Raw genomic sequence first — 12180 nt, forward strand, 5'->3', positions numbered from 1 at the left:
AAGAAAACCTAATTTCTGCTGTTCAATAGGCTTCTGAACAAATTTAAACTTATTAAAATTATCCAAAATGCAAAACGCTTAGCTGTGTCTGTAATAAAACCGCTGTAACTTCAGAGGTGATGTTCATATGTTGATTAATGGTTTTCTTTCGTTTTTGATGTGCTGCAGAATATTTTTATAAAATCCCAGGCCAGGAAAATCACCTTCATGTTTTTCTGTTTTATCTTCAGCTACTTTGACACAAAGGCATCTGCTATGATGCTCACACATTTGATAAAGTCTGGAAAGTGTCAGCTTCCTTTTTATAGAATTAATTAAACAGTCCAATAACTCTAGCAGTACTTATCTTGTCCTTTTTGGTCTTTATTCCAATATCATCTTAACATAACAGCGCAGCGGTCACAAACTGTTTGCCTTCTTACAATTAATGACACACCTGACGCCGATTACATGCGTCTACCTTAAATACCTTTACATGGACAAAACAGAAAAAGGTGACCTCTAGCGGCCACACAAGGTATTAACCCAAAAATGGCTCCTATAGAACCTTTCACTGACCGAGTAAGAAAAACAACTGAGTTCCACATAAAAGCAGAGCACAGCAAAAGCACTAACACAAAAATTTGAGACGGGGGCACTGATGGATTAAACATGAAAGAAATGAACTCAAAATAGGAAGTTAAGTTTAATGAAAACCATCACCAGCAAAGCAACCTCATCACACACCAGAAACTACACAGAATATTGGAGAGAAAAAAGAACAAGGCATTAAAAAACACAACAAACCTAAAGCTAAAATACTAGAATCATGATAAAATGAAAAAAAAAATTGAAATCAATATGCGCAGATATCTTAATGAAAATGAAAAATGATGACTTGTTTTATGTATACTGATGGGATACACTGCACACCAACGGCACAAAGCATCTATGTGTACTTTAATTTCTTTTTGTCTTTCTGTGAACAGAATCATTGTGATCTAACCCTTTATGATTCCTCCACAGATTGGACCAGGAGAGCTCAGAGGTTCCCAGTGGTCAGTCTGCCCAGCAGCAGCAAGCACAACTTGACTCCATATTTGTGGTCTGTACATGTACAACAACTACTTGTACATCTATTCTGTTGCTCTTTATAGAACAGTGGATTGTCAGTATGTCCAACATGGATCTGATGTTTGGGTCATTCATAAAGTATTCTGTTCCAGATGCTGGAAGACAAAATCATCACTTTTGTGAAGAACGAGCTGAAAAAGATGCAAAAGGTTCTGAGTCCAGATTACCCAGAATGTTTAGAGAGTAAGTGGAAGGATGATGAACAGAGGAGCAGCAGAGAGGCATTTGTGAAGATCACAGTGGACTTCATGAGGAGAATGAAGCAAGAGGAGCTGGCTGACCGTCTGCAGAGCAGTAAGAGGATTTCTGAAGGATTTTAACTGCTGAATAAATGGAACATTGAGTAATGTCATAACAGAAGGACTGATACATGTGTTCAATGACTCATTTTTTATGGAATTAAGATTGAATTTGCATTTAATAAAACATGAATTTATATTATACATGTTGTTCTTTCTTTTCTTTCTCATTCAGAACAGCTTTCTGGTATTGGTCAACATAAACTTAAATCTACTCTGAAGAAGAAGTTCCATACTGTGTTTGAGGGGATCGCTAAAGCAGGAAACCCAACCCTTCTGAATCAGATCTACACAGAGCTCTACATCACAGAGGGAGTGACTGCAGAGGTCAATGATGAACATGAGGTCAGACAAATTGAAACAGCATCTAGGAAACCAGACAGACCAGAAATGATAATCAAGCAAGAAGACATCTTTAAAGCCTCACCTGGAAGAGAAGAACCAATCAGAACAGTGCTGACAAAGGGAGTTGCTGGCATTGGGAAAACAGTCTTAACACAGAAATACAGCCTGGACTGGGCTGAAGACAAAGCCAACCAGGACATCCAGTTCATATTTCCATTTACTTTCAGAGAGCTGAATGTGCTGAAAGAGGAAACGTTCAGCTTGGTGGAACTTGTTCATCACTTCTTTACTGAAACCAAAGAAGCAGGAATCTGCAGCTTTGAAGACTTCCAGGTTGTGTTCATCTTTGATGGTCTGGATGAGTGTCGACTTCCTCTGGACTTCCACAAAACTACGATCCTAACTGACCCTAGAAAGTCCAGCTCAGTGGATGTGCTGCTGATAAACCTCATCAGGGGGAAACTGCTTCCCTCTGCTCGCCTCTGGATAACCACACGACCTGCAGCAGCCAATCAGATCCCTCCTTACTGTGTTGGCATGGTGACAGAGATCAGAGGGTTCACCGACCCACAGAAAGAGGAGTATTTCAGGAAGAGATTTGGAGATGAGGAGCAGGCCAACAGCATCATCTCCCACATCAATAAATCACGAAGCCTCCACATCATGTGTCACATCCCAGTCTTTTGCTGGATCACTGCTACAGTTCTGGAGGATGTGCTAAAAACCAGAGATGGAGAAGAGCTGCCCAAGACCCTGACTGAGATGTACATCCACTTCCTAGTGGTTCAGGCCAAAGTGAAGAAGGTCAAGTATGATGAAGGAGCTGAGACAGAAACACACTGGAGTCCAGAGAACAGGAAGATGATTGAGTCTCTGGGGAAACTGGCTTTTGATCAGCTGCAGAAAGGAAACCTGATCTTCTATGAATCAGACCTGACAGAGTGTGGCATCGATATCAGAGCAGCCTCAGTGTACTCAGGAATGTTCACACAGATCTTTAAAGAGGAGAGAGGACTGTACCAGGACAAGGTGTACTGCTTCATCCATCTGAGTGTTCAGGAGTTTCTGGCTGCTCTTCATGTCCATCTGACCTTCATCAACACTGGACTCAATCCACTGGAAACGCCACAAAAAACTTCCTGGTGGCCAACTTTAAGTAAAGCAGGCCTACCATCTCTCCACCAGAGTGCTGTGAACAAGGCCTTACAGAGTCCAAATGGACACCTGGACTTGTTCCTCCGCTTCCTCCTGGGTCTTTCACTAAACAGCAATCACAATTTTCTACAAGGTCTGCTGACAAAGACAGGAAGTAACTCACAGACCAATAAGGAAACAGTCCACTACATCAAGAAGAAGCTCAGTGAGAATCTGTCTGCAGAGAAAAGCATCAATCTGCTCCACTGTCTGAATGAACTGAATGATCGTTCGCTAGTGGAGGAGATCCAGCAGCTGACATCAGGCAGTCTCTCCACAGATAAACTGTCTTCTGCTCAGTGGTCAGCTCTGGCCTTCATCTTACTGTCATCAGAAAAAGATCTGGATGTGTTTGACTTGAAGAAATACTCTGCTTCAGAGGAGGCTCTTCTGCGTCTGCTGCCAGTGGTCAAAGCCTCCAACAAAGCTCTGTAAGCTATATGTCAGTGTAGTGAAAGCTTGTTACCTGTGTGTTGAGAAGTGACAAAAAGTAATTTTCTCTTGTTTGCTCTCATTGTGTTTTCAGACTGCGTGACTGTAACCTCTCAGAGAGAGGCTGTAAAGCTCTGTCCTCAGCTCTCACCTCCCCATCCTGTAACCTGAGAGAGCTGGACCTGAGTAACAACAACTTGAATGACACAGGACTAAATATGCTGAAGAGTTCAAACTCTACAATTATCAGGTCAGATCAAGTGATGCTTTTATTCTTTTAGAAAATGAGCAATAAGATCATTTCTTGCCGTCACAAAAAATTATTCATTTATTGGCATTTTTAACATATTTTAGCTTTTTAAAAGTTTTTTTAAATTATTGTATTTCATTTTTTAGGCACATCATTGATTATAGTATCCAACAACACTGAAAATGTTGATCAAATATAACCATAACATCAGATACATATATTAGCAAAGTGTTGGGCAACACCGCTCTGACTAGTGGTAAAAGTATGACATTAAGAACACTACATAAGCAAATTATCAAAACATATCAGGTGGTTTGGAAACAAATGTTTTTTAGGTGACTGTTGTTGTGACGCTATATCAAAAATATATTAGATTGAGATGAATCATGAGAAACTCATCTTAAATAACCTTAAAAACTTTAACAAGACAGACTAATTTGGGCTGTGGCTGCAGTGGTGTGAATGTTTCACCCTCCACTATGGTGATGAGAGAGCTGAAAATGTCTTTACTGATAGATCTGTCTTCAATCTCACCGGTCTTTAAAAAAAAAAAAAAAAAAAAGATAATGGATACAATGAGTAGAAATGTGCTTCCACCAAAAGGTGACTAGCCTCTGCTATAAAAAAAATTTTATTTCATTTTTTTTGTAGTTGTTTGCATTTTGTGGGTTAAGGTGTTTTGTAAAACTGCAAATAATAACTAAAAGGTAAATCTATTAATATTAATTAAAATTATTATAGTAGAAGTAGTAAATGATGTCCATTGAGTATAGAGTTTCTTGTATTCAGTTCAGGCAGTAAGGCCAGGTCTGCCTGGCATACGGCTCTATGAGGCACAATCTGATACTATGACTTTCTGGTCTTATTGTGTGTGTGTGTGTTGACTCAAGTGCCTACTCAGCTTGGTGGTAATGATACCTGAAAGGGGCTTTCATGCCATGGAGAGGTAGTTGATTGGCATTTGTTTAATGGTGGTTTGCCCTTTGGGATCCTTCATGATCAGGCTTCTTCTGGTCTGTGTTGGCTATTCTGGATGGGAATGGTAAATGACCTGTATTTTTATAGCGCTTTACTAGTCCCTAAGGACCCAAGAGCGCTTTACACATCCAGTCATCCACCCGTTCACACACACATTCACACACACTGGTGATGGCAAGCTACATAGTAACAGCTTCTGGATAAAACAAACACATGTTAGTAACATTTAACGTGTAACATAAAAACATCCAAAAAGACTTGCTGTATTTGACCCTATCGCGGACATACACTGGTGCTCTACAGCTATATAAATGGTCTCCTTCCTGTCATGTACCACAATTACAAACCAAAATAATCACTCAGAAATAATGTTTTTTTTGTCTTGTTTTTTGGTTTTTATTATGTTCATCAAAGTCAGAATTATGCATACAGGGTCTTTATCATTGCATGGACTTAGAGCTCCTGTTTAATCCTAATGTCTCCTGTACATTACAGTCTGAAACGTCTTTATTAACTGAACTTTGTTTTGGTGACTTTTCCTGTTCTGATAGTCATAATTCCAGCTGTTGGGGTTTAGTGTACGAAAGAATTTGATGTGGATTAGAGGAAGAGTACAGAGGACAAAGGTGGGATCAAGAATCCAACACAGCAGTAAAGGACAGAAACAACATTCGGGCAGCTTAAAAGAAGCACAATATAAAAAAGCTTAGCAGTGGTGAGAAAATTAAAGGGACATACTAGCAGGAATACTGCAGCACTTTATGAACTTATGAGCTACAAATTGTGTGGAGTACAGATAAGAACATGAATGGAGTCAGGAAACAGCAGCAGGATCATGTATTGGGTCAAGGAGCTACTGTAAGTGCAGAGGAGTGCCTGCCACTCACAGGAGTTGCTATAGCAACCGGCCCTCACAGCTGTTCATCTGCAGTTCATGCTACAACCACATCCTGATGGCACACTTAAAATTTCTTCAGAAAGTTTCGCTGTCTAGTTATTTTTGAACATTGTATGAAAGACAACAGCACTCACAGTTTAGTATTTATTGTCCTCTTTTGATGGAATAGAATAAATATTGTAAAATGAATGATTTCCTGTTTCTCTTTGAGTTGTCAGTAATGTGACAGTAACTCAGAATGGACGTAATCTTAATGACAAATACATGTTCAGACTTCAGAGGACAGAACGAGACTGAAAGGTGACTCAGTGAAGTCAGCTGACAGCAGAATGATTCATTGCACTAACATGATGATCAGAGTGTTTGCTGAGGAAATACATTGACCCTTTAATAGTTTCTACATGAAATATATTCAAAAACAAACATATGGTCCACTCTATATGTGACAGAGGCAGAAATTTCTCTGTGCGCATGTGGAGAAATCTGCTGTTAAATCAGAACATGAGCAGGTTTCAGGCGGCATTAAAACATATGAAAACAACACTGCACTCACTCAGAGGTCAGAGGTCATGCGCAGTAACTAAACTGACACCAATTGGAGAAAAACAGCTGGCAGCAAAGGCAGGGAGGTGTCTTTTCCAGCTAAACAGAAGAGGAATAAAAAGATAATGAAGGTCAATTTGAATCACTCATAATTCATTCAATACAGTGGTGTGCTGACAGATCCTGGATCAGTCCAAATCATCAGCAATTTGATCCACGTATGGATTGAAGTGTATTTGTGAAAATGTTGGACTGTTTCCTCATCAGTGTCTAACAGTATGTGTATGAGAGCCATGTAATGTCCATGTGTGCATGCTGACTGTGCTGGTCTGACCCCCCTCCTCCTTTCAGGGAGGGGCCTGCTGGAGTCCGATGGTTGAGACCAGGTCTGAGGAAGTGTAAGTGTGTTTTTAATGTGATTCATGAAAACAAAGCAGCACACATTCAGCCATCTTCAAACTGTCACATCACTCATTCACATCTCTGGTGTCAGGAGTCATCATCAAAGTGTCAATCAATGAACAGATGATGGATCAATAACTGCAGCTGGATTGTTTTGTTCTCTCCATCAGATTCCTGTCAACTCACAATCGACACAAACACAGTACACACAAACCTACAACTGTCTGACAACAACAGGAAGGTGACACGTGTGGAGGAGGTTCAGTCATATCCTGATCATCCAGATAGATTTGATGTTCATCCTCAGCTGCTGTGTACAAATGGTCTGACTGGCCGCTGTTACTGGGAGGTCGAGTGGAGAGGAAGGGTTGATATTTCAGTGAGTTACAGAGGAATCGGAAGGAAAGGAAACGGTACTGAATGTATGTTTGGATTTAATGATCAGTCCTGGAGTCTGTGCTGCTCTGAAGATGGTCCTCAAATTGCCAAACACAATCGTATGGAAACATCCATCATCTCCTCCTCCTCCGTCTCTAACAGAGTAGCAGTGTATGTGGACTGTCCTGCTGGCACTCTGTCTTTCTACAGAGTCTCCGCTGACATTCTGACTGAGCTCCACACCTTCAAAACCAAATTCACTGAACCTCTTTATCCTGGATTTACACTCCAGGCTTCTTTAAAGGGATCAGAAGTTCAATATGGTTCAGTGCGTCTGTGGTGAGTTGAGTGTAAAGAGTTTCCTCTTGTTAGAGAAACGCTCTGACTGTTGAACAGATAGTTGAGTGTGTACGTCTCTTTCACCCAGAAACATGTTTTCAGATTCATGGATTCAGTCAGATGATGTTTTAAATGATTCCTTGTAAACTTCCTCTTCAGTCCTTTAAAGATGGAAGCTACGATTATCCCAGGATCCACATGTTGTTTTTTTCTATTTTTCCCATTTAAAGCTTCACAGTGAATATAATTATTGTTATTATTATTGTTATTATTACTATTATTATAATAGTGAATGATAGCTTAAGATTTTAGATGTGTAGACAGTGTAGAAGCTTCAAAGTGAAGAAACACTAAGTCCGATGATAAAATGGGCACTTAGGACCACTTGAGACAAAACAATATCTGGCATCTTAATCAGGGTTTCATTTAACAGTCATTAAGACAACCGGCTATTAGGTGAGAGGTAAGAGACTAGCAAAAACCATGTAGTACATGTGTAGTAGGAGGCTTCGCTTTGCTCCCCTGGATTGGATGAAGCTGAGTGCTGAGAGGCTGGGACCAGCCTGATGCACCAACAAAGGGAGAATTAAGTGAAAACAATGATTCTCATCAGTTTTGACCAGTCAGATGTGTTTCTCTGTAGCTCTGTTCACAACCAGCTCCTCTGCATTTTCAACAAGTCTAAGCTCTTTAAAATTAATCCAAATGTTTGATTTCTCTTTCTTAATGTGATTTTCCAAACTCTCCACGCGCTCTTACTGTTTCACTCATTTGAAAATGTTTCAGCCATTTAAGCTGAAAATAGTGGCTCAATTGTTGTTGTTTTTTTTAATGCAGTTATAACCAGAATATGGTTGTATTGAGGGATCAAAGTGCTTGTGTCTTATCTAATAAGCAGCAAATGCTTCAATCCTAGTCTTATGTTTTTCCCATGTTGAACAACATGGTGCAGGCTGTTGGTAACAGTTTGGATATAAAACTCGTAGAAACATGTAAATATGTGTGTAGCACAGAGCACTGCATATGTTGTCTATCACTGGTGTCCATCTAGTTGGCATGAAATCAAAATAATAAAAACCATCATAAGAAGCTGAACTTTAAATATCATGGATGTTTATTTTGTTTAGCACTTGCAGCTGATCTCAGGTCATTTTTTTCAAACATCCCTGCTGTTCCCTATATGTCCTGTAGGGGGCCTCAGTGTGTTTCTCATTGCTCCCAGTCAGCTGATGTCCTCCAGCAGAGAGCCAGTTCCCTGATCTTTCATGGCTTCCTGTGATGTTAGTAAAATGTCCACAAAAAGCGGACAAAGCAGTGATTTGCAGTCACTTACGTTCACATTCAAGGTAAAATCCTACAGAGAAGACAGATCAAACTCTGAAACTGGAAACGTTCCTGTTTTTAAACACACATTTGAAATTTGATGGCAGTGAGACGTTTGAAACGAGCAGGGAAACTGGAAAAGTTGCTGAGGTGTCACAAACAGCTCACAGCCAGTGAGCTCTGCTCTCTGTAGCCTCCTTCAGGCTGTTTCACCTTTCATCTCATCTCAAATCAAAATGTTCACAGAGTCAAATTTAGTTTGAAAGTCAAAACAAAGAAATACCAAATTTACATTTTAATGAATGACTTAAAGTCTTTTAACTTTTTTCTTCTTTATACTTTTAGTAGGAATTTCTTTTTTTGACAAACAAAACATCCAACAAGTTCAGCCACTGCTGAACTGTGGTTATATTTTGAATGCAGGCAAAAGAAGTCCAATGTCCAAAAAAAGTTGCGTTTTATAGGTTACTATAAGGTTATATAAGGTATATAGGTTAGGTCCAGTTCAGCAAGCAATGAAAAAGATCCATTTTTGTTGCTTCCTGCTGCTTCTTCTGATCTTATTTAAAATGTAGTAAAAACGGGAGATGAAAAAGTGTCAGTGAAAAACAATTATTTACTAAACACATGTAAATCTAATATTTTATGTTCAAATAAACATGAAAAATAGGCTAACCTCATCGAAGAAAACTATGAGGAAGGAGAGAAGGACAGGGGACTGATGGAAGGAAGCAGGATTGAAGGAGGTGAGAGTAAGGAAAATAAATGATAAAAGGAAAGGGGAGAACAGGAAGTAAAAACAAAAAAAAAGAAAGAAAGGGAGGACAGAGGAGACGATAATTGAGTAAAGGAGAAAATAAAGGCTTTAAGGAGGTAGGAAGGAGGTGGTTCCTCTCCATGAAAGGATGGCGAGGGCTTTCAGACATTCCGGTCCTTCATCTCACAGGAATGTCTGCTTCTTGTTAAGGTGGAGAAACACCTCTGAGAGTCAGCCGCTGTAATGGGAGTGATGATAAGGATGTCCAATAGTCTCAGAGGAAGTCTAAGACTGGAGGTGGTCCTGCTGTAGAACAGCTTGGTATCAAACCAGTGCTCCCAGCAGCCCTCGAACTGGAGCCTGTCATAGAGGAATGGAAAAATAAGCATCATGGTAGAAAATCATCGTTCCATGTTTGGATAATTAATTTCACATAATTTCACTCACAAAACTACATTTTCAACAACAGAGTCTGAATTCTGTTCAGGTGTTGTACGGGTCGTTTCAGCTTTGTTCTCAGTCTTTACTGCATCAATCAAATAATAATTGTCTTCACTCTGCTGACCCCTGACAAGAGATATAACCCCCATTATGAACACCTTCTACAGAAGCACCATTGAGAGTATCCTCACCAGCTGCATCACTGTGTGGTATGACTCCTGCACTGGGTCCTGCAGGAAAAAATGAAAATGGGTAGTGAGAGCAGCAGAGAGGATTGTGGGTACCTCTCTTGCCTCCCTGCACAGGAGATCTACTGCACCTGCCTCATCCGGAAGGTCCTCTCCATTACAGGTGACTCCACTCATCCCTTCAACAGCAGGGGGGGCAGAGTTGAAGGATGTCTCCTGAAGTCCACTATCATCTCTACAGTTTTAAGACTGTTCAGCTCCAGATTGTGCTGACTGCACCAGAGTACCAGCCGCTCACCTTCCTGCCGGTATGCAGACTCATCACCGGCAGGAAGCTGAGCGGCTGGTACTCTGGTGCAGCCAGAGGCGAGAAGCTGCAGAGAGGCGTGTAAGACTGCAACTCTGCTTCCTGGTCCCAACTCTGGATAGTCATATTTTGGGGGGTTTAATAAATTTGTCCATATTTCTAGAAATGAGAGCTGCTCCATCCAAAGTGGGATGGATACCGTCTCTCCTAACAAGACCAGGTTTCCTCCAGAAGGTTTGCCAATTATCTATGAAGCCCACATCGTTTCTGGGACACCACTCAGACAGCCAGCAATTTAAGGAGAACATGCGGCTAAACATGTCACTCCTGGTCTGATTGGGGAGGGGACCAGAGAAAACTACAGAGTCCGACATTGTTTTGGCAAAGTTGCACACCGATGCAATATTGATTTTTTGGACCTCTGATGGTGTAAATCGAGCAGATATTTGGAGTTTACACAGCACCATTCCTGCATGTGACCCAGAAAGAGTAATATTTCAAACTCCGCCACTCTGTGCTCCTCCACTACTGCCTCGTTTGAGTTTTGGACGAAATGGATTCTGGGATATCGTATTTCGTCATTTCGAGCTGATTGGAGACCAAAACAGCCAATCAGATTTTTTTGCATCCAAGTCTGTGATTGGCTGGTTTTGTGGCACAAATATAACGGTGAAGAGAAAGAGTTGAACGCACACGGGCAGAAATGTTGAGAGCGCGAGCAACACATTGCGAGTGAGCGCAAATGCAAAAACTTGAGCGAGAGGGGCTGCTGTTGTGTGTGTGTGGATAATAGCAAACAGTGAAATACATTTTTTGCACGCAGCAATGAATTTTGTTCACTGAAATTTAGCTTTTCTTCGCTCAAAATAAATTTCTCCTCAAAATGCAACACTTGCACCTGCAAAATCTTTTTACGTGCTCTCAATTTTTATTTTTTACATGCGCTCAGAATAGTGGCACAAAAATAACGCCATAATGGTCTAGTCGTCTGATAGGTGAGCCACAGTCTTGTTTAGCCTACCTGTACTCTAAACAGGTACAAAGAATGGTTTTATCAACCCTTACAAATCCTCTACGGCAGTGGTTCCCAAACTTTTTTTTGCTAGGCCCCTATTTGTTTTCCAAGATAAATGTTTTGTGCGTTTGTCTTTTAACCACACACACCCATATATAGCCACGCAGTTACTGTCCCTCTATTTAGAAAGGCAGAGGAGTCACAGTGTAATTATTTTATGTGTAGTTGTTTTTTTCCTGTGTAATAATATTCAACATTGCTATCAATACATTTTTCAAAAAATGCCTCTCTGTGGAAATTGGTTTAAAAACATAAAAAAACGCAGCCCCCCTGCAATGGCTCTGTGCCCCCTTAGGGGGCGGGCCCCACACTTTTGGAAGGCCTGTGATAACTGATGATGGAGAAGTCATGAAAAACATATCAGCTCTACAGGGTGAATTTCAGCTTCTTTCCTCATGACGGAGGTTTCTGTTTCCAAGATACAGGACAAAGAGTTATAAAAACAGCTTTGTCCCTGTTGCTGTCACTGAATTAAATAAGAACTGTTTTTGTTTTTGATTTGAGACGTTAAATTACTGTAACGCTTCCAGCTCTTCATAAATCACAGACGCTCAGAAAGGTTGGCTTTTCACGGTTTATTCCTGCAGAAGACATAAAACACACTCAACAGGTGTCTTCTGATGGTACCAGCGATTGTAGCTCCCTCACATTGCAAACGTGCGCTGTCTTGACAGACTTACAATTAACTTTTTAATAAAGAAAAGGTGGAAAATAATAATTTCTCCCATTTTACAGTCTGTCCCACTGAACTTGTATACAAAAAGAAATCTTATGACTAATAAAATACATTTCACAATCATATAAAACAAAATAACAGGATAACAGAAGTATCACTGGCTAAACATTTCCCTCTAGTGGACAAATTAACAGTAGCGCATTACATCTTCACTTGCTTGTGCTTTACAGACAAAATGACTG

The 12180-nt window shown here is 40.4% G+C and overlaps 1 pseudogene; it reads left to right on the forward strand.

Moving 5' to 3' along the window:
* Window positions 1-1005: 1005 nt before the first annotated feature.
* Window positions 1006-8273, forward strand: LOC120716466 (annotated as a pseudogene).
* Window positions 8274-12180: the final 3907 nt, after the last annotated feature.

The sequence above is a fragment of the Simochromis diagramma genome, unplaced genomic scaffold, assembly GCF_900408965.1.
Source record: "Simochromis diagramma unplaced genomic scaffold, fSimDia1.1 OVJJ01000776.1, whole genome shotgun sequence".
Lineage (NCBI taxonomy): Eukaryota > Metazoa > Chordata > Actinopteri > Cichliformes > Cichlidae > Simochromis > Simochromis diagramma.